Source organism: Ochotona princeps, chromosome 22, assembly GCF_030435755.1.
Source record: "Ochotona princeps isolate mOchPri1 chromosome 22, mOchPri1.hap1, whole genome shotgun sequence".
NCBI lineage: Eukaryota > Metazoa > Chordata > Mammalia > Lagomorpha > Ochotonidae > Ochotona > Ochotona princeps.
The window spans coordinates 9,226,058-9,248,715 of record NC_080853.1 but is presented as its reverse complement, the minus strand read 5'-3'; the positions used below and the strand labels follow the sequence as shown (position 1 = coordinate 9,248,715).

Sequence of the window (22,658 nt, the reverse complement as noted above, 5' to 3'; positions counted from 1 at the left end):
TTTCTTCGCCTTAGGTCACTGAAAAGAATTTTCTTGTGTTTGTGGCTAATTCCACCATGGCAGGGGGCCAGGAAGGAGGACCAGGGGGACACTTATTGCTTGGAGGAGAGGGGACCCTGTGCTCCCCGTGGCTTGTTTCAGAGTCGATCATCTGTGCTGTGTTCCGTGAGCTTGGGTGGTTTTGTGCACAGAACGAACTGTACGCAAATTCTAGGAAGTAATTTTGAGTTCCTCACGCTGCAATGGACCAGGTCTCATTTTCCCCTTGAGTTCTGAAGTTTCCTTTCTCATCAATTGTTCTATTTATAGGTCTAGCATGATAAAGACAGTCATTGTTTTAAAGGAACTCATTGGTGAGTGTTGGGTCCCATAGAGAAATGAAGTTAGCCTTCCAACATTCACTATTGCAAGGCTTTCAAACATTGCAGGCTGTATTGCTAAATTCGATATTCTGGATTTTCTTTCCAAATGCTTCAGCTCTCTGACATTTCCACATACTCAAGTAAGTGCTTTTATAAATCTAATAAATCACGCTTCATGACAAATTGTGAAGTCTCACATGCTCCAGCATTACATGGCAACTTAGTAAGACTTCTATTTTTGAATTACACATTCAGACAACAATTCCACTCTATATTAAAATTCTAATTGACAAATCAAATCAATACGGAAGTTTAATTTTCATTCCTGCAATGGTTCAGGATGTCAAGCATTCTTTTTGTGCCTTTGGTCGCTTGGATTCATTTTTGGGTTTTTTTTGGTGATGGTTAAGAAAAATGTTGCCCTTAAAAAATCTTTTTTTACTAAGTTTTTAAAAGTTCATCATGTATTTGTAATAAACTATATGTTTTTTATACCTGTCTGATAAACTTGTACTTTTTGTATTTCTACCACCCAGAACTTGGCTTATATTTTCTCGATGCTATCTTTTGAAGAACAGACGTTTTAAATTTTGACAAAGTCCAAATCATCAATGTTTTCATTCGTGGTTTCTGGGTTTTTGTGTTGTAAGAAAACTTTGCCTGCTCCAAGCTTGCAATGACGTTACTTCTCTGTTTGCTTCTGCGTGTTGCACGGTTTTAGGGTTGATGTTGCAAGTCTTCATTCCATTCTGAATTAACTTCTGCGTATGAGAGAAAGTAGGGGTGGAGGTGTGTATGTGTTTGAGTGTGTGTTAATTTTCTTTCCTAGCAGTGTTTCCTAGCGGAGACCTGCTGCCGCCTTCATACGAGGAAAGCTTTCTGAATCCCCCCAGGTATCCAGCTCATTCTCCCACCCGGTGTGGGGAGTCCTCACTCAGCACCGTGGGGGTTGTGTAACAGCAGAGACGGGGCCAGAGCACAGCCCAGGCCCTTGCTGGGGGTGGAGGGAGAATGACCCGGACCCTCTTGGAACCATGAAGTCAGCGATTTCATAACTCCGGGCAAGCTCCAGCCCCGGTCCACCCGTGGAAGCTCGCAGCTGCTCCTTTGGACGGCTGGTTAAGCCTCGGCAATTCGCCTGAGTAGCCTGCACAGCCGGAGGCCAGCTGTCCTAGTTTCCAGAGGACAGGCGCAGTTTCTGCACCATTTTCTGCAGCACTTTTCAAAGGTCCTTCTGTCTCTGACCTTGAGTGAGGGTTTCCCTGTCTCTTCAGTCACATGCTCTTCTAGAATGGGAGGCTAACCTTAGCAGCCAGGAACCCCAACTGGATCTGCCACACGAGTGACAGGATCTCGGGTACTCGAGCCATCACCTGCCACCTCTCAGGGAGCACATTCGCAGGAAGCTGCATGGGAAGCTGAGGTGGGACTCGATCCTAGACACTCCTGCAGGAGACAAGCATCCAAGCTGCAGCTTAACATGCTGTGCCATAACTCCCACCTACACCTAATTTACTCTTGATTTTCCTTTGTGTGCCCAGGGTCTTCACTGAGGAACCTGTAGAATGAGGGAGCATCCTGGCTCTCAAGAGTACCAGTGAGTGTTGGACTCTAGCCCAGTCTGGTGCACCCCACACTCATGTAGAGGGACACCACAGCCATGTCCAGCCCAGATTGCACCCTCATTCTGGTTCTTGTGCTCACCACCCAGCTGGGCATCCCCTTCGTTCCCCACAGATCTTGCGCATGCCAGTGATTGCTCTGACCCAGCTCAGCATAGCCCATCCCCTGTCTCAGCCTTTGCCATCAGATGCCGCATCCTGGCCTGGCCTGACCCTCCCCCAGTCTCAGTTCTCACTGGTAGGTAATGCAGCCTAACCCTGCCAGTCTGTCTACATCCCTTGCTCATGCAAACCTAGCCCAGCATGACCCACACTCCAGCCTGGCTCCTGCACATGCTAAGGTTTGACCTGGCCCTACCTGGGTCACCCTCTCCAGAACCAGTCCACACACTTGCCAATGGGTGGAGCTACCTTGCCCAGCCTGACCAACACCCAGGTCTGAATCACGTGATCACCAGCAGGAGCTATGGCCCACCAGGGAAGTTTCCCAAGTTCCCCAACCAGGCTCACCCCCCCCCCCCCATGTCACAGTCCCACCTGCAGAGCCTGACTTAAACCGTCCTGGGCTAGGGCCTTAGATTGGAGTGCGAAAGCCCCCCTGGAGATTCCAGTGTACAGCTGTGGTGAGAGCCACTGCCTGGGACAAGGACCCATGCAATTAACAAGCACCTGCCTCCACCCTCCCTCCCTCCCTCTGGGGTGGGGCCCCATATTATGAAATGATGGGCTTGATTCTAGTGAAGTGAAAAGGGTTTGAAGGAACTAGATTAACCCCTGGGGTTTTAGGGGGAGGAACTCCTCATTCCTGAGTGTTTGACATTTGTTCCTGTGACCCACGGGAGGAAGCACGGGTCATGTGTTGGCCCAGTGCCTTCATAGGCAGGGCACAGATGTAGAATCAGCCATCCACGCTTATGGGTTCAGGACTCATATATTCAACCAACCTTGGATCAGAAATCTCTCAAAGGAAAATCGCATCTGTATATTTTTTTTTCTTGTCATTTAACAACGTCACATCACAATGATTCCCATGGTATCAGATATGGCAGGTCTGAAGTTTACAGGAAGCTATGCGGGTTCAGGTTAAACACCAGGCCATTCTACAAATGGGACTTGAGTGCCTGTGGGTTTGGGTGGGACGGGGCAGGACGGGGTCCTGGAATGACCTCCCAGAAGATCCTGAGTGACACTGTGTACATTCTAGTTGCATGCGATTCATCTGATACTTCCTATTCCTGCTGATTCCCTTAGGGAAATAAATATCACTAAGGTTCATGGGCCAAGAGAAATGAAACCGTTCTGGAGGGCATTAAGATGCTCTCTGCAGAGGTGCTGTGGGAAGCATGGCTGGGTGGGCAGGGATTAAATCTCGTAAGCAATAGGAGTGCCAGCTGTAGTCACAGCAAATGTTCACCACGCATGACCTCTGTGAATCTTCCCGATAACCAGGCAACGAGCATCCTGGCAACCTGCTTCAGAGACAGACACCACCCCTCTCCATCTCGTCCCAAGTGAAGCTCCCTGCGGCCGTAGCTGGGCAGAGGATGGTCACTGCTGGAAGCCAAGCTGCTCTAGAGCATGGTGTCTGTTGCTGAGTACACCTGCTTCTCCCTGAGCTGGGGGAGGCTGATTTGAAGAGGCTGAAAAATAACCTATAAATCCTCACCGTGCAAATGCCAGCATCCCATATCAGCTCCAGTTCGTGTCCCGGCAGCTCCACTTCCCATTCAGCTCCCTGCTTGTGGCCTGGGAAAGCAGTACAGGATGGCCCAAAGCCTTGGGGACCTTGCATAGGAGGTCTGGAAGAGGCTCCTGGCTTCAGATAGGCTCAGCTCCGGCTATTGCAACCATTTGGGGAGTGAATCAGTGGATGGAAGATTTTTCTCTCTGTCTCTCTTTCTCTCTATGAATCTGCCTTTCCAATAAAAATAAATAAGTCTTTTTAAAAAAATGAATAAAATTTAAAAATAATCTAACATTACAAAATTCCCAGCCCAACTTTCCCTCTGCTGGATCCCAAGATCACCACCAGTTTCTTCCAGACTTTTCTATTCAGCAACATGTGGGAATCGGGGCAGATGGAGAGCGACTGCCAGCCCAAGGCCAATGTTTCAGACACATTTTCCCTGAACAAGTGACCACGTGGGTGTGTCACTAGGTCCCGACAGGCCCTCAGGAAGGGGCCCAGGCAAGCGCAGAGGCCGGGACTTCAGCACCTGAGATCTCCAGGCCTCACGGTGAAAGCCAGGGAATGGGAGCCCACACACCTTGGTTTCCATGCCAGCTCAGCTGCTCTCCCTCTGCTGGGATTTCCTTGTCAAAGGCACATCCACCACATGTGCCTGTGAGTCTGTGAGTGGGAATCAGGCGAAGCCGGTTCACCTTGGATGGGCCCAGGGGCTGCCAGGGAAAGCAAATAATGGTTTGGGTGCTTAGTTTCGCTAGAATTTCAGAGCACCTGGTGAGAATGGCCTCTCTCACACAGGACAAGTTTAGCCCACCTTCACTCCTTGTGGCCCCACCCCGGGGTGCTGGGTGCACAGCCACCACCCCACAGTGACTGAGCCTGCAGGGTGCCAGCTCCCTCCATGGCCAGAGCAGGAGGGAAAGGGCCTGGGTGCCATGGAAGGCAGTTGAAGGTGGGGGTGCCTGACATGGGAAGGGGAATTAAATAGCAGGTGTGGGGGGGGGAGGGGAGGGCGTGCTAGATCTGGGCGTGTGTGTGGAGGTTACACCACCAACTTTCAAGAACTCGGTTTTCCCATCTGTAAAGTGGGTAAAGCCCTTCTCCCCCAGATACCACCTCCTAAGGTGTTTTCTGGATGTCACTCCCTCCTAGAGGCCCTCCCTGACTGCTCTATAATGAAAATCACAGACCTCATCACAATAAGGGTACTTGCTAGTGTGGCCTTGCTTCTGTCTGCCATCCGGCTTTCCTCGGAAGAGCAGAGAATGGATCTGATTCTAGCAAAATCTGCCAGGAGATGTAACTGGAGTGTGACGCCATGTCCACGTTGAACGAATGAATGAGTGGATGGATGAATGAATAAATGCGTCCTTAACAAGGCCCCACTCCCAGCGTGTTTTCTTCCCCAGAGGCCCTGCCTGAGCTGCAGGGTGGTGGTGGTGGGGGCTCTTACTGCCCCAGGAAGGAGGTGGCATAGCAGGAGAGGCGGTGGGTGGGGAGGAGGCTGGCGTTCGGCCTCCTGCAGGACCCGCAAGGCCGAGCGCGCACGCCTTGGCTGCAGGCGCCCGGAGCAGTTCCAGGCTGCAGCTCCAGGGCCCGAGCGCTTTTCCCCGCGTGCCGCCGCCGGCCGCGTGCGTCCGTGGATCCCAGCGCCGCGCCTCGGCGCCCCCACGCGCCCACGCGCCCACGCGGCGGCGCGGGGACCCGGGCGGGAGCAGAGGGAGGGCCCGGCCGAGGGAGGGGAAGGGGCCGGTCCTCCCCGCGCAGGCAGCGGCCGCAGCAGCCCAGAAGGCGGAGGCAACAGAAGCAGCAGCGTGCCGGCGGGCGGCAGTCGGACCCGCGCCGCGCCGGGGCGTCCTCTCCACTGCGCGCGGTGAGTACAGCCCGCGGTGCCCACCTCAGGTCGGCCACCGGGATTCGCTGGGCAGGGAGTGACTGGGGAATCCTCTCGCTTGGTGCCTGGGGCCTGTCGCTGAGCGAGCGGGGCCTCCTAGCTGTCGGAGCGCTTGGGTGGGCGTCTGGTGCTCCCAGGACCACTCGGTGCTAGGGAAAGAGGGGGAATAGGGCAGAATCCCTCTCGGGAAGGGGCCTTTCAGGCTCGGAGCCTCGTTTTCCGCATGTGCTTTGGTGAGGGGGCGAGGGGACAACGAGCCTGAAGTTCACACTGCCGCGCGCGGGACAAGTGCACGGCGCGCAGGCGGTGTAGATGCGGTTGGGTCTTTGCGTTTGGTTACATTTATGGCTCCTGAGGTTTGGAAAAACAAAAACAAACTTGGGGTAGAGGGGCACTGCAGCGGACCTAAGAAGCTCCAGGTGCCAGCGCTTGGTAACGTTGGTAAGGAACCGGGGTTGGCCCAGGGCAAGCCACCGGGAGCCCGGGATGGGGCCGTCGCGGCGGCCCAGCCTTCCCTTTCCAGGAACTCCTCTGGTTTGCGGGTCAGGCTGTCGGCGCGTGGGACCCAAGCGGGCAGCCCTGGAGTCTGCCGCGGTGGCGCTCAAACTTGCAGAACTTGGCGTCCCCGGGCGGTCCCGGGAGGAGGCGAAGGTTTTGTTGTAACGGGACAAAGTGGGGGATGGAATCGTCTTGGAGTCCCGCAGCTGAGGGATCCGGCCCTGGGTCCTGAAAGGTACTTCCTGCCCCCTACGAATCAGGTCGTTTGCAAGTTCGGGGAAGGCGAGGTCCGGTACCGGCATCGCCAAGTCTGGGGTGCGCTCCAGGCGCCGCCACAGCGTTCTGAGCTCTTTCTCAAAGTTTGCGCCAGGCTGCGCCTTGGTAAAACCATGTCTCTCCCCCTGGGTCTGGGAATGTTGCAAGTGGTCTTGAATCTCTTTGGGTGCATGAAGCAAAGCAGAACAGAGCACGGGGTTCAGCAACTTGGTGAGCCAGTCTGAGCACCGAGTTTCCTGTGTGAGATTGTCGCGGGCTCCCGGAAGGAACGAGGTCCAGCGGGCAACGCTGCCCCGCACACTCCATATGTTCCCGTCCTGGGGCCTTTGCTTGCTGAAGTTCTGGGCGCTGGAGTTTGCCTCTGGGCCGGCAGCCGCAGCAACAGCCCGTTGGTGACCACCTAACAGGAGTGGCTGTCCACGGTGCCCAGTAAGAAAGGAGGAAACAGAAAAAGAGAGAGGCCTCCTTCTCAAAATAAGCTTTGTGAAACAATTCCATCCAAAAAATCCCCCCTGCCCTATCCCATCACGTTCATCCCTCCAACTTTAATTTCCTTGCCCTGCCCCAGGCTGGGCCAAGCTAAGGGGCAATTTTTCTAACAAATGGTGATGGTGTGAATCTTGCTTTTGACGAAGCAAAATCTCCTTTTCTTTGGCGGAGGCTAAATTATGAAAAGACCGATGGGGTCAGATCCGAATGGACCTGCATTTTTTTTTTTTTCCAGCAGTTTCTCACGTTCCTGGTCCCCTCTCCTTCCCTTGAGCTTGGTGCGTTAGCACTGACTGTTGATCTTAAAGGAAGGGCCACTTTTCCTCCAGCTGGAAAAAGCTCGCCCGGCGTAGCGGCTGTGTGCGCACAAACACGTAAATCATTTTCTCAATATCAAATAACTAAAGGAAGGAAAAGGAAGAAGCAGACGTCTTACCCCAGTACTTTGGGATTTGCAAAAAATAAAAAAGAAAAACAAAAGGAAAAGGAAAACCTGCGTGCCTTTAATCACATCAGTTTAAAAATCTTCTTTTCATGCCTTTTGTGTTGCGTTAAACACATCGTAAAGAGAGATGATTTGTTGACTTGCTATAGAATTACCACTTGGCAAAAACACCCAAGACACGCTGTTTGAAATATGCGGTCCAACTTCTGCTTTGAATTGCACATAGCGATGGCAAGCAGCCTTCCAGACGGATAAATTGATAAAATGCTAGCTGCTGCAGGGAGAACTGAGCAGCCCGCGGCCCGGGGCTCCGTGGCCGAGCAGAGGAGGGCGTTTTGGATTGGGTTGAGCCCGTTGCTGAGATCCCAGTAGTCTGTTGAAAAATGATAATACGTGCGATCCCTGCACGTCCACTTTAAGACGCATTTTGGTTGCTCCATGACAAGAGGACTCCTTCCCCACAAAGAAGAAACTGTCTCCATAGTTTTTCAGTTGCTTTTCCAAAGATAACTTGTGTCAGGCGCAAGAGACCTGAGTTATACAGAAAGCCCAGCATTACTGCTAGATGTTTTTTAGGTGTCCTCAGCTGGTATACCCAGTTTGAAGCTCATTAGGCCCGCCATAAACTCCTTGTAGAATAACATCATAGGCCATCACAGGGAAGGAACAGGGTGACCCGCACTCAGGCAGACGCCTTTCTGGGCAGGAGGAAGAGTGAAGTGGTGGCTGGCAGGAGGGAACGGAGGAGGCTGGTGGAGACGCCTGTTGCTTGTAGCCCTACGTGTTGCGGGTGGAAGCAGCAGCTGGGCTGGGGGGCTTCTCTCTGCTGGGCAGGCTCCCTTTCTACCCCCAGGGTGCCCCAAAGGGAAGGAGAACTCAGTCCCCATCAGGTATTCTCCAAGTGAGCAGGAGGAGAGAAGGGTCAGTCCTTTCCCTCTCCTCACCTGGGCACTTGGCATCAAGCAAGTGCGGCCCCAGGCAGAAGCCTGCGAACTAACAGCTTCAAGGGAAAGGGGGTTCTGGCCTCAAGTGTAGGGCTGTGGAAGGATCAGGGGCTGGGTAGGGGAGCATTCTGGAGGCAGAACCCTCTGCCTGTTCCAGCCCGGGATTGTGTGGTGGAGTCAGAAGCTCCATGAATGCGGCTGGTGGACCCTGCTTAGAAGGAATCCCCTTACAATTAGCCCAGCGCCGAGAAAACACTGCCTGTTGACAGAACACACACACACACACACACACACACACACACACACACAAACACACACAGTGCCCAGCTTCCACCTCTAGTCCACCCATCTGCTCTGAGCCTGGTCCCTGGTCCACCCCTATCAGTTTTCCCCTTTCTCCTTTGTGGCACTTCAAATAGCCCTAAACCCACAGGCAGGAGGCCCTGTAGGGAAACAATTAGAGAATTTGCAGGGGACAATGCTCCATTTTCATTGTGTGGAGTTCTTCCCCGGCCTAATGGTGTTTGCCTAACACCACTTCTAATCTGAGAGGGTTGCACCTCCCGCATCAGATGGCAGGCCCTCAGTGACAGGAACTATGGACCGGTGTCTGTCGATGAATTAGAGGGGGCCATGGCTTGTTCTTTATTGCAGGGGATTTCAAATCAGCTTCCAGGTAGGAAGGTATCTGCCAGGTGTATTTAGGGAGCCAGAGTAGGAAGTTGTAAGTTTTGAATGTTTGTTTTTGTTTTTGTTTGTTTGTTGTTTTTTTTAAACACTGAATTCCCCTACTTGCATCGAGTTGGATTCTGCGGCTGTTTCTCTCTCTTGCCGCAGTAATATCTTTGCATTCATGATGATGACAATTCCTGCCGTTTGAGGGGTCCTTGTTATCCCAGGCTGCAAGCCAGCTCTTGTGCATTTTAAAGGGTGAATATTTCCCACAATGTTGTGAGAGTCCTGTTGATCCTGCCAATAGTGTAAGTGAGGAAACTGAGTCATGGGTCAGACGACGCGTGCAAAGCCTTGGAGTTACAGAACCCGGGCCCTGCGTTCGCGGCGGTGCACAGCCCAGCCACGTACAGTGGAGCCTGCGGCTCGGCTCTCGTTTCCGTGAGAGGAAGCCTCTGCACTTGGGTGATTTTAAATTCACAGTGCATAGCTGTTTTCTGAAGCTGCCCTGGCAAGTAAAAAAAAAAAAAAAAAACTTAAGTATTTAGAAACCTCAAGTCCAAGCTTTTGGGAGCCGTGACATTCAGCAGGTTGGGTGAAGGAAAATGGCTGTTTATTTTCCAGGGCTAATTTAATTTGTTTCTTCGATACCTAATGCCACACTTTTCAGTTCCTAAAATGAGTCAATAAATTTACCGGCAGTGGACAGGCCCTGAAATATTACGGTAGACACAGACCAGGTCAGGCTTACGGGAAGGTGCTGTGTTGCTCTGCTGGGTCACTGTTTAGCATTGGATTGTCAACATTGGGAGAACGGAGCAGGTGGTCTCCAGGGGTCAGGTAACCGGGCGATGCATCTTGGCCACTTTGAACTTGGCCACTGCCCTCCTGGATCTGGGGCGGGTAGGCTGTGTGTCCACAGGGCAGCCCTGAGAGGAGGCTTGGGCCAGAGGGGACAGAACGTGGCAGGCTGGAGGAGAGGGGCTCAGCCCAGAGTCCTGAGAGCCCAGCGAAAGGGGCTTCGACCGCGTAGAGGAATGCAGATGTCTGAGAGTGCAAACAGCTTTCAAACCCAGTGAGTGGTGCTGCGTTGCACGGAGGTTATAGGGAGAGTTTTGTCCTCTGCTAGCCCCCAGCACTGGCTCAGAACGTGGCAATGTGAGCAGTTTCTGTGGCCGTGGCTTCCCCATTTCTGTTCCCCTTCTGGGTTTCAGGTAAAGTTTTAGGCTTTTGGAAGTCTGTGCGTTCCTGGCTGCTGCAGGTTCGAGCGGATCCCCTTGTAGAGGTACAGAGCACAGAATTGTGTTCTCTGAAAGCCACCAAAGGGAAAAGGCTGGAACTGTGGCTTCCGCCTACCCCCATGTCATGAGGGGCGAGGGCTGAGTGCACAGAGCCACTTTCTTGTGGCTCCCGTCGGCTGCATCTGCGGTTCCCTTCCCTTTCTCTGCGTCACTCCCTAACTGCAAGACACGTCCCCTGTCTTAGCCAGAAGACATTAGTTTCATACAGCAGCACTGTGCCAGGGCCAGCCAACGTCTGTTGCCACCATCACTTCATTGTTCTGCCGTGTGCATACTTGGGGTTTCATGGTGAGACGTGGGGTTGCCAAGAAAGAAAATTATAGCAAAAGCAACTATGCTGAAAACATATACACTTCTGCTTTGGAAAGGGGCAAATTCCACAGGGTGATTGTTTTAACATGAGCTTGAAGTGTTGTTTAAGTTCTTTGCCTAATTCTCACACACGCTGATAGCAAATAGGTCAACTTAGAGGTGGCCGGCATTGGTGCTCACTAGGATGAGCTTGTGTGCGAGAGAGAGAGCGAGTGAGCCCTAACTCTGGTGGCAGCATTCACATTTCAGACTGTGCAAGGCGTTTTTCTTTGTAAGTTTCCTTAGATATTGATTGTATTTTCTTGACCCAGAAATGAGAAAACGTGGGGAAACTCTCAGAAGCTTTTTACAGGCTGCTGTTAGGAGAAGAGAAGCCAAACCAATATGCATTAGGTCATGAGCTTGCAGTGCACAAATAAACCCCCTGAAAGTCACCCAAACGGGAGAAACCGCTCTTGCTGGCACCTCGGCTGAGCCCGTGCCTCTGCCTGCAAGGCGTGCTTGGCTCAAGTGCACATAGAAAGGGGCTGTTGGAGGCCTGGTGGGTGGGAAGATCTTGGGGCCGGGACGGGTGGGGGTTCTGAAGCTTTGTGAGGACATCTTGTGCTAGAGGAAGTCGGGGGCCAAAGTGCCCCATTCCATTTCACGTGTCTGGAGAGAAAGCAGGTTCTAGGGCTTGCGCCAGAGCCGACGTTCCCTTGCGTGGTGGTGTTGGGATGTGTGTGGAAGTCAGAGGTTGAAAAGCTGTTGTGTTCTTCCCAGTCCATTTCTTTGTGTCCCAGCTCCTTCTTGTAGCTGCTGTGTGGTGAACAAATCCATGACTCCGGAAGCAAGGTTTTGCTCCTACTGTGTTTTCTAGAACTTGGGGTACAAAGCACACGCCCCAGCCTAGTGGTTCTGGTTGACCTAGGGCTTCCTGGAAGAAGGGGCGACAAGAGAGAGCGTGTCCCTGAGTTTGGAGCCAACCCAGGAGCTGAGGGTGAAGCTCCCCTTTGGAGAAACAGGAACAGTGTTGTCTTTGTGGGTGTGTGGTGTTTGTACAGCCCGAGCCCTTTGTCTCAGGGTGTTCTAGAAACACTGGTCTCTCCAGCCAAGGTCTGAGTGTCCTTCTCCCTGGCTGAGAAGGGGGCGGAGAGGCAGGAGCCCCAGGGGGAGGTGGGAACACCCATGGCCTTTTGTGTGACTGGCACAGGAGAGGAAAGCTAGACTCGGAGGGGACGGTGTTCTGTGGCTTAGCAAGTTGTGACTTGCTGCCTTGTTGTCAACGGTTCTGGCCCCATCCAGCCGTGAAGAAGAACGAAGCCCAAAAGATTATTCACCTCCGGTCTGCCATGGGCCCGTGCTCCCCAGAGGAGTTAATGGTTAGGGTGTGGAGGAGAGGGGGGGGAGGAGGGGAGAAAAAAAATCTCTTCAACTCAGCGAATGTCTGAAACGCACGGAATGTCTCAGCATTGCTCAGGCGCCCACAAGAAAGACCGGGTGATAAAAGCGGGGAGACGCAGCCAGCTGAGCCAAGGCTGGGGCGCCGAGGGACCAGGGGCAAGCACAGAGGGACCGCAGGAAGGCAAGCCCTTTGCTCAGGAAAAGGGGACCCCCTGATGCCTCGGGACCCCCCACCCCCTCCAGAGTGCCTGGAGGAGCCCCAAGTGGGAAATTTTATCTTTTCCGACCGACTTGCTATCATTTTTTGGTGCTTAGTTATAGTGAATTAAATTTTTTTTTTTTTTTTTGCCTTTGGCTTCTAAGAAAACATGAGTTGTAAGACTTGTCTGGGAATACTGTGCTGCCTGCCCGGGTTGGCTGAACACGGTTTGGGAGCCAGGCACTGAGCTAAGGAAATACTGCATAGGCCTCATATCCAAATCGTGGTCAATAAAATGTGCTTGGTTTGATTTTTTTTTTTTTAGATTTATTTATTTATGTGAAAGATACAGTTGTAGGAAGAAACAGAAAGAGAGGTCTTCCATTTGCTGGTTTACTCCCAAATGGCCATGAGGATTGGGGTGATGTTTGGAGTGGAGGAACTATGCCAGGCCAAAGGCAGGGCCTGGAACTCAACCCAGGTCTCCCACATGGGTGCCGGGACCCAAGCACTTAGGTTACCTACTGCTGCTTTCCAAGGCACATTAGCAAGGAGCTGGATCGAAATGGAGCAACTGGGATTCGAACCAGCACCCATGTGGTAGCTAGTTAACCTGCTGAATCGACCCTTGGAATGTGTTATTCCTATTACCCATGTTTTACTTATTTTAAAGTTTATTTTATTATTATTTTTTATTTCAAAGGCAGAGCCACAAAGTCGAGGCAGAGAGATGTGTTTCATCTGCTGGTATACTCCCCAAATGCTGGGTCAGGGCCTTAAGCCTAGAGCCAGACACTCTGTCCAGGTCTTCCATCTGGGTAGTAGAGAAACCAGCACTTGAACCCATCACCTGCTGCCTCCAAGGCGTGTGTTAGCAGGAAGCTGGATCGGAAGCGAAGAAGGAATCCAGTGTCAGGTGCACTGATAGGGTTTGGGATGTCCAAAGCTCCAGCTTAACCTGCTACCTCCCCACACCTCCTGCATCCCTCCGGCAGGTGCAGCAATGAGTCCAACGTCACTTGGTTTGCTCTGAGTGGTTTGAAATTGTTTAAGATTTTAGTTTCATTCTGTTTGAAAGCCAGAGACATGAAGATGTTCCATTTGCTGATTCATACCCTAAGTGCCCAGAGCAGCGTGGGAGTCTAACCAAAGCCAGGAACCCAGAGTTCAGGCTTGGGGTCTGATCTGGGTGACCGGAACCCAAGCCCTGGAGCTGTCGCCTGCTGCCCCTCAGGATGTGCGTGAGCAAGAAGCTGGATTAGAAGCAGAGCTGGGACTTGGCTCCAGGCACTCCAGTGTGGGGTGCTGGTGTCCTTCATTGCTGCCCTTGAACCTAGCTTGATTCCTAACCTCTTAGGATGACCAGCCCACTGAGAGCCCTCCTTCCGCATATCTTTCGGGAGAGTCAGGTTTTAAAGTCATTCCCTGCTTGCATTGCCTTCCAGACACTAGTCGACGGTTATAGCCAAAAGTGAGGGTCAGGAAATAAGAGGCTGATCTTGAACCTGCCCCTGCAGAAACTGATGGAGGTTCAGAGCTGGACGCTGCTGAAATGGTGACCTCACCCATGCACTTGGCCGACTCAGCTGCTGTTGTGGCCACTCTGCTGCTGTCCCAGCTGGGCCGAGTGTTGCCACGGAGACTTGGGGCCTACAGAGCCTGAGAGAATCTCTCTGGTCCTTTACAGAGCCGGTGTGGCTGGGCCTACACCACTGCAAAGTGACAACGAGTGCTGGGATGCTCTGTGTTCCATGTCAGTGATTTAGAGCTGACCAGGTGCCTGCTGGGTGCCCCAGGTGGTGCAGGGACAGGATGGGGTTGCAAGTAAAACATGCTTTCGTTCATGGACTGAAGACTTCTTATCTACCCATGTTCTGAGCTGATGAGGTGGGAGGCAGAGGCTAGAAGGACCCCGGCACGTGGTGCCCCTGGTGGGCACCAGAGTCCTTTGCTACTTCTTTCGCAATGATCACAGTGGATCCAGAGGGTGTTGCTATGACGTCTATGGCTTTCCAATGTCAAGCAGCAGGGGTTGGGGTGGGGCAAGGAGAGACTCTGCTCTGTAGACCCTCACCCAAGGAAACCAAGCCTGATTCAACAAAGGCAGTCCACTGGCTTTAAAGCCTGTGGGGCACCCTGGTGTGTGCCAGGGCTAGTGGTATGCCATCTCCATGGTGGGGGGCGAAGGCGGCCCAGGGAGAGAGGTCAGCCAAGGAGCACAATGCCACAGTTGAGGTAGGAGCCAAAGTTCTGGCCTTCTCAATAACAAAAATCCCCCGTATATTGCACAACGACAAGGAGAGGATTTTTTTTTTAATGTTTATTAATTTTTTTATTGATTTGAAAGGCAAAGAGACAAGTGTCTTCTGTCAGTCCCCAAATGCTGGCTATAGCTGGGCCTGGGCCAGGCCAGGGCCAGGAACCAGGAACTCACTTGTATTTCCTGCATGGAGGTAGGGACTCAAGCTCCTGAGTCATCACTGTTGCCTCCTGGGGTGCACATGAGCAGGAAGCTGCTATCAGGAGTTCCAGCGGAGACTCAAATCTACCACCCTGATGTGTCTTAACCACTGTCCCAAGGACCTGTCCCTAGGAGAGGATTTTTTTTTTTAATTTGAAGTAGTTAACTCAAAGTTGAAGTTACCCAATCTTTTTTTTTTTTTTTTTTTTTATTGGAAAGTCAGATATAGTGAGGAGAGACTGAGAGGAAAATCTGTCTGTTGATTCACTCCCCAAGCGGCCACAATGGCCAGGGCTGTGCCGATCCGAAGCCAGGATCCTGGAGCCTCTTCCAGGTCTCCCATGCAGATGCAGGGTCCCAAAGCTTTGGGCCATCCTTGACTGCTTTCACAGGCCACAAGCAGGGAGCTGGACAGGAAACAGGGCTGCTGGGATTAAAACCAGTGCCCATATGGGATCCCAGTGTGTGCAAGGTGAGGACTTTAGCCACTAGGCTACTGTGCCAGGGCCAGGAGAGGATTTTTAATGTTCTCATCACAGTGATGAATGATTGAGGTGACAGATACGCTAACAACACCAGTTGGATCCTTATATAACATCACATTGTGTGCCAAATTACTGAAGAGTGTATAAGTAGAAAATTAAGGAAGAAGAAGTGTAGAATGAGTGGGAAAAGCAGTATCCAACTGGCTTTGGTTTTCAGCCCACAGGTTAAGAGCAGGACACACCCTGGCTGCTCCACTTCCCACCCAGCTCCCTGCCTGTGGCCTGGGAAAGCCATAGAAGATGGTCCAAAGCCTTGGGATCCCGCACTGGGAAACCTGGAAGAAGCTCCTGGCTTCAGATCGGCTCAGCTCCAGCCATTGCAGTCATTTGAGGAATGAAACAGCAGATGGAATCTTTCTTCTCTCCTCTCTATAAATCTACTTTTCCAATAAAAAATAAATAAATCATATTCATAGGTAGATAAAAAGCAGGAGCCAGGCTGCATGGGTTAGAATTTCCTTTCATCATTCACCCTACCTGATTACCACCAAGCTCTCCTGAGCCTAAGTGTACCCTTCGGAGAATAGGACACAGGATGATTGTACCAGGTCAGCCGTCAGCTGCTGTGATGGTCACCATTTCCAAGTACGAGTAACAGGGCCCCCAGATACATCACGTGGGCCCCCATTCTCCCTGCCAGAAAGTAGGGATGATGAGAGCTATAACATGACCCCTGCTTCATGGAACCCTGGGTTATGCTTGGCTTTACCCTTGAGTCAGCAGCTCCTGAGATGCTGGGGACCCTCGTTCAGGGCCGTGATGGTCTCTTAAGCTGCTGATCAGTGGAGGCCTTTGTACAAGCAGAGTGAATTCAGGGCCATGGGCAGAATCATAGCCTGCTAGGCTGAGCCTGACCGCCCACCATCAGCTTCTGCACTCGCTGTGGCTGTGACAGTGCACCAAGGTGGCCCCCACAGAGCCAAACTCAGTGGGGTGTTTGGCACGTGGTCAACGTGCAGTCAATGGTAGCTTGTCTTATTGTCACCCCCATTCCTTGCTGCACCCCCTCCCCTGGGAAAGCACTAAACATTGGTGAGTTTTAATTAGAAAATAAAAGAACACATTTTTTAAACTGCCAAATAGATTTAGAATAATATTCATTAAACAAAATTAAAATATTCTATTAAAGCCAGACTTTGGGCTCAGACCAAATTTTTATAACCCAAGCTGAAAGGCCAGGGAGTTCCCCAGCCACAATGAGGACTTTGTGATTGAACTTGAGGCTTTAGCAGGGTGATGGAGCGCTCTTTGAAATGCACATTTCCCCGTTCAAATGAAAGGGAAGTCGGAGGGAAGAAAAAAAAATGAGGTCCTTGCTCCCCTCAACAAGACTTAATGAATGGAGAAAGAAAACAAGGGGCTCCTCATTTTTCTCCCCGCTGCCTCAAGCTGCCAAAGACACGCGGCCCCTGCCTAACCCCGCTCTGAACCGGACTGCTGCGAATGATCCAGACCCGCTCTGCTCCACGAGCTGATCCAGTTGGAATTCTCTACTGGATCCTGCGGATGGCAGAGGGTGGTCCAAGCCCTGCCTCAGTTTCCCAGCTCCCACGGGAGCCGTCCTAGGCCTCCCACCCGGGGCCCACAGTGGGAAGACATGTGAGCAGCACTGTGTGTGTGTCCGTTAGCTGCTAGTCATGGAGTGTGGCATCCTGGAACCTGGGAGGGTGACAGTGAAAGCCTGCAGTGCAGATCCTCAAAGTATTTGCAGAGATGGGAAGAAGGAAGAAGTGGATTTTAAAATTCTCTCACAGGAGTTAGCACCGTGGGCCTGACGCCTCCAGGAGGCCCGTTTAAGCTCCTCTGAGAGGGGTGTGTCCACCCATCAAGGGGAAAGGTGAGCCTTGGGCAGGTCCCAGCCACTCCATCCCAGGTCTGTGTGACCCAAAGCACGCTGACCGTGGACCACAGCGGTGGGTGCTGGAGCGCTTCCTGGACCTGTGGCTGGGTTATGGGGAGGAAAGTGAAAGTGACTTGCACCTGGGAGATCCCCTGCCCTTCCCCAGGTAGCATCAGGCTAGGGATTTTAGCCCTTCTAGAAGCATCTGTTCCCCTCTTAAGAGCAGTCTGGTCACTGTCTGGTCATGTGTTGTCTGTGTTTCAGATATGCCAAGCAGGGGCAGCTGAGCTTGGATCGAAAATGACACTGCTCTAGCCACTCTGAGCCCGCCCTCTGCTCCAGGAGGGGCTCTCCACGGTGGTGGGTGTCAACACCTTCAACCCCGACCCCTCCCAGCATCTCCTTGGCAGACCTGTGGTCAGTCCCTGTTCCCCCAGTTTGGAGGTGGGGAATGAGCCAGTCGGGCCCAGAGAGGTTCAGTAGTTTGGCTGAGGTTACACAGCAAGCTGAGTACTAGAGCTAGCCCTGTGGACAAGAGCCTTGCACTGCCCTGGTTCTGTCACCACCTTGGAAAGAACCCAGGTGAGCCTGTTTCACCCACATGTAACCTCACAATGGATCAATTAAGGACAGGCATGAGAAGGAACCCAGAGAAGGCAAGTTGTCATCGGAGGGTCCGCCAGTGCCTTCCCAGGAGGTATCTGGGTGTTCTGTTAGCTACAGGTGTAGCCGGTCTGCCCAGGTCTAGCCCTGTGACCTTGAGTTGACCTCAGCCTCAGCTTCCTCATTTCCGGAGAAAGGATAGCAGAAGCTTCATCACAGCAGCCAACAGGTGTAGTGCCTTGAGCACACCTGACCCACATCTTTGGTTGCTGAGAGCTGCTTCTGGCTCATGGAGAAGGGAGCGGCTTCTTAACCAAGTGCAGGCAGGTGCAGGTCGGAGTAGAAGAGGAGCAAAAGCCACGGGGATCGGAGGCTCGTGCTGAGAAAGCTTGGGCGTTTTTAAGGCCTTGGGGTGGAGTCACGGAGAGCAGCCATCTTTCCCCAGGGGGCCTTGGCAAGCTGAGTCCACAGCGGCAGCAAGGAGCCAGGTGCCCCCCAGATACCCCCGGAGGGCACTGGCCGGACTGCAGCTGGGGGAAGACTCCAGCTTGTCTCGGTGTGGGTCAGAGAGGAGTGCTTAGAAAAGCCAGCACGGCAATAGTTACTGGCTGCGCCCCCAAGTTCAAAGTTGCTTTTGGTTCCTGTTCATGTTCTGCTGCTGTGGAAATGGCCTTTCTCCAGGAACATTTGCCCTGGTCTGCAGCCACAAGGTGAGTAGACTGTTCCTTGAGTACAGAAACCGCACGCGTCTGTGCAATCCTGCTGAAATAGGTATTGGAAGTACACGTTTGTATAGTGGTGAAGATTTGGGCAGCGTGGGTTCCAGCTCTGCTTTGGACCCAGCTTCCTGCTACTGCACGGCTTGGGGTGGGGAGGCCAGGAAATGATGGTTCCAGTATTTGGGTTCCAACCCTCACCTCGCCAGTAGCCACAGGGGAAGCCAGATTGAGTTCCCAGATGGCAGGCATTTCAGGGGGTAAACCAGGGAATGAAAAATCTCTTTGTCACTCTACCTTTCAAATAAATCAATTACTTAGATACAGAGCACCAGCCGTGTACCAGGCTCTGTTCTGGACAAGGGGAATACAACTAAGGACAAAAACTAGACCAAAGCCTCAGCTTCCTGGAGCCACAGTAGGAAGTGTCTCTAGCACCTCTAATGTGTATGAGAAGCAATAGGGAGAAGGTGAGTACAGTGTTGGGGGGAGAGTGGTGGAGGGTCTGGCCTCATGCAGCACCGAGCTGAGTAAGGGAGTGAGAAGGTTCTAGAGAGAGGCAGCAAGTACAGAAACCATGAGGGAGGTGAGGCCTGCAGGGGCCACATCTGGTAGGATCTTGCTTGCAATCCAGCCCCCACGCTGTGCAGTTCAGCCACGCCCAAGGTCAAGAGCCTGAATCTAAAACCAGCGATGGCAAAGTCAGATATTCAGGGCCGTGCGGGTGGGCAGGTGATGGTTAATGTGAGGGCGTGGCACCTTTCAGGAGAGCGGTGGGCACTGCCGGCTGTGGGTGTGAAACAAAGTCTGGGGTTTTATGAGACGCGTCTAGATGCACCTGTGGGTTCACTGTTTATGTCCTTGTCCCACGTTCTGCACGGACCCTGGGGATCCCATCTGCCCTCAAGCCTTCATCGATCTCTTTCCTCTGAATCGGTCTCTGCTTTCTGTTCTCCTTCTGTCTCACTCTGTTTCTGCTTGCTTGCTTTTTCTGTCCCTCCTTCTCCCTCTCATCTCTCCATCTCTCACTCTGCTTTCTCTCCTCTCTCTCCGGCTCACGTGCTTTCAGTCCTCCTCTCTGTCTCCCTCTGTCGCTCTCTCCATCTCCCTCTGTGTGTCGCCCGCCCCCTACTCCCCGCCCATTCCTGACTGTGACGGATGCCAAGAGATGCTAAAAATTGTTTCCAGGAAAAAGTAGGACTTGAGTCTCGTGGGGATGGGGCTGAGCCTTCTTCCAAGGAGCAATCAGCCTGCTTCATTTTTATGTCTTTCTCAGGCCTGTCTTCCTGCGGCGCTCATCACGGGCGCAGCGTCCAAGCCCGCCCTCCTCCGCGTTCTCGTTAGCTTCGTGATGAGGCTCATTATGTCATCTGGGGTTGATTCCAGAGTGGTGAAATGTTTGCAGGTTTCCTAAATGGTTGTCAGCCACTGTTTAGAATGGCAAAGAGCTTGTGGTGATGGTTCCCCATGACTACAGACATGTGGGGGGGGGCAGTGGTGAGGGGGTCCCACAAAAAGGAGGCAGGAAAGGTGGGCGTTAGGCTTGGGGTCAGCGGGGAAAACTCTGGGAGCTGATGAGAACCGTGGGTGCTCACTCAGCCTGACCCGACTGCGCTTGTTGCTTGTTTTCTTGACCCGAAGAGCTGGGATTAAGCAAAACCTCAGCCCAGGAGCCTAGAGTTGTCGGGCTTTCCCAGTGTCAGCCCCAGGAAATTGACTTCTGAGCTACTTTAGAAACAGGGAGCAGGCCTGACTCAGGAGATGGAAAGTTTTGGAGAGTTCCAATTACAGGTGTGGCTGATTCAAGAGCTCACCTGCAGGTCAGGGACCTGGTGCTTAGCCCTGGGCAGGCGGGTTCTGTACTGTGCTGCCTTTGGTGCTGGGCGTGGAGAGGGTGAAAGCTAGATTCCCAAGCGCAAGTCAACCTGGCGTCGTTCCCTGGCAGAAACAGGAGGTGGGATGGCCCTGGGTGCCCGCCCACCCAGCTGCATCGCCGTGCACCTGCTGTTAGGCCTGGCCCACACTGCTCCTGGACCGCCAGGATGTTAATGAAGTTTGGACTTTGTTTTTTAAAGATGTATTATTTTGATTGGAAAGGCAGATCAGATTTACAGAGAGAAGGAAAGAAAGATCTTCCATCTGCTGGTTCACTCCGCCAAATGGCTGCAACAGCCGGAGCTGAGCCGATCCAGTCCGAAGCCAGGAGCCAGTTCTGCTTTCCCAGGCCACAGTAGGGAGCATGATGGAAAGTGGAGCAGCTGGGACATGAACTGACACCCATGTGGGATCCTAGCGCTTGCAAGGTGAGGATTTCATCACTTAGCCGTCCTGCAGGCCCAAGTTTAGACTTCTCAGGCCTGGGATTGGCCCTTGGTGTGTTCTTTGTATAGGCGCTGCTGGTTTGTGTGGTAACTTGTATGCTCTCTGCGTGCTAACAGGACTCTGCCAGCAGTGCCATTCGGGTGGTACGGGATGATGTGCTGTTGCTGTAACTCCTGCAAGCCCTTTATTCCAGGCCTGCGACTTGCCTTTGGTTTCAACCACGGGTGTTGCTGGGTGAATTGTCTTTCTCTGTGGTGTTCCATGCAGAATGAGCTGGGTATTCCAGCCCAGCATGGAGAAGTGAGGGATAACTGCGGCTGCCCCAAGGGAGGAGGAGGGCGACCCTGGCTGTGCTGGTGTTCCTGGGCCTCTGCCTCCCCTGGATTTTTGTCCCCACCATGGACACTGCAGTCACACCTGATGTGACACAGGGGGGGGAACATCTTATTTGGTCTGCAGGCCATGTATCGAGGAAGGGTGAAGGCAGCATTTGAAGGCAGGGCATCTCACACATGTTTCTGGCTTCATCTGGAAAGCCCTGAGGTCTGTCATCTCTGCCCCATTTCCACATGACTTCATTCGCCTGGTGTAGCCATCCCTTTCCTGTGCAGAGGGTAGTGTGCCGCAGTCCCCGCCCCTCCCTGTTGTCCTGCTGACCTCGAGTCTGTGGGCTACCATTTCCTATTGGGAGGGTGCGGCTGGCTCTCCTGTAGGATGTTTGAGAGGGAGAGGAAGTTCTTCCTGCCTATATCACAACTATGCAAATGAGTTGTTAGCCATGTCGATTGTAAGCGTGTGCTTCAGGTGACCTGAATCCCCTCAGCCTCAACACTGTTTGGAGTCAGAGGCTTTGACACCGCAGAAGCCTGTCCTGGGTGCCATGGCCTGGTAGTTGACACATCCACACAGGGGCTGCACACTGCTCTGGTGCCTGCAGTGCCCGCCGCCTCTTGGGCAGAAGCAGGTACTGTCACTGAGGGAAGCCCTTCTCCCACATGGTGCCCCAGCAGTCGCTGCCCTAGCAGTGGGGGTAACTGACCAGTCAAATGTGTTGGATTAAAGACAGGGGCACTTGCCAGCCCTCGAGGCTGTTTGGAACTAAGATGTCAGAAAGAACTCCTACAATGGCTAAGACGTGCATTCAAGACTGCAATCTTTGGTTGCTAGGCTGCTGCACCAGACCCAAGTCCTTACCTTGCACATGCCGGATCCCATACGGGTGGGTTGTTCTAATTCCAGCAGCCTGCCTCCCATCCGGCTCCCTATTTGTGACCTGGGAAAGGAGTCAAGGAAGGCCCAAAGCCTTGGGTTCCTGTACCTGTGTGGGAGACCCAGAAGAGGCTCCAGGCTCTTGGCTTCTGATCAGCTCAGTTCTGGCCATTGCAGCCACTTGGGGAGTGAACCATCAAACAGAAGATCTTCCTCTCTGTCTCTCCTCCTCTCTGTATATCTGACTTTACGATAAAAATAAAATAAATACATCTTACAAAAAAAGACTGTAATCTTTCAGCTGAGAGAGGCCATGGTGGATGTACCTCGCACAGTGATTGCAGATGGAGAGGGTGGGCTGAAGCCTGAGCAGTGGGGAGTGGCCAGAGCGACCCAGAGACACCTGGCGATCCTTCCACCCCAGCTCTGGACCTGACAGCTGCAGGCTCATGGAGCGAGTGGCCCCACGTGGCCTGGATCGCCAGGTGTTGCCTCCTTCAACTCCCCAGCTTGTGACCTAGGTGTATTACGTAAACCCCAGCAGGTGCTTGTCCAGGATGTGAATCCTGCTTCCTGCCTGAGCTGGTAATGTGCATGGCGAGGATCTTGGCTTTCTAATGGTCTTGTCCACATTTCCCATCCTGTTAAGGGTCTAAAATGCAGCCCACTTGGGTTTCCCATGGAAACTGTCCCAACTGCCATTTGTCCATCTAGCACCTGCTAGGTGGACACTTCTTCTGAGGCACCTGCTGTCGCTGGTGCTGAGCAAGTGGCTGGGAGCCCTGCCCTGGTGAAGCAGGGCGTGGGGAGGAAGATATACGGTACACAGGAATGTGAGTCAGTAACGGCAGTTAGAGGTGGGGCGGGAGGGACTGGCA

At 52.8% G+C, this 22,658-nt stretch overlaps 1 protein-coding gene across 2 annotated transcripts in view; it reads left to right on the top strand.

The window, feature by feature from the left end:
* EYA2 (EYA transcriptional coactivator and phosphatase 2) overlaps window positions 1-22,658 on the top strand; it is a 172,027-nt gene that overhangs the window by 21,274 nt on the left and 128,095 nt on the right. The window contains exon 1 of one of the 2 annotated variants that reach the window (XM_004586086.2): window positions 5,370-5,544. The exons of the other annotated variant lie outside the window; for it this stretch is intronic. The gene's annotated coding sequence lies outside the window, so the exon portion shown is untranslated. Of the gene's footprint in view, window positions 1-5,369; window positions 5,545-22,658 lie in introns of those variants that run through there. 2 annotated transcript variants of the gene reach the window in all.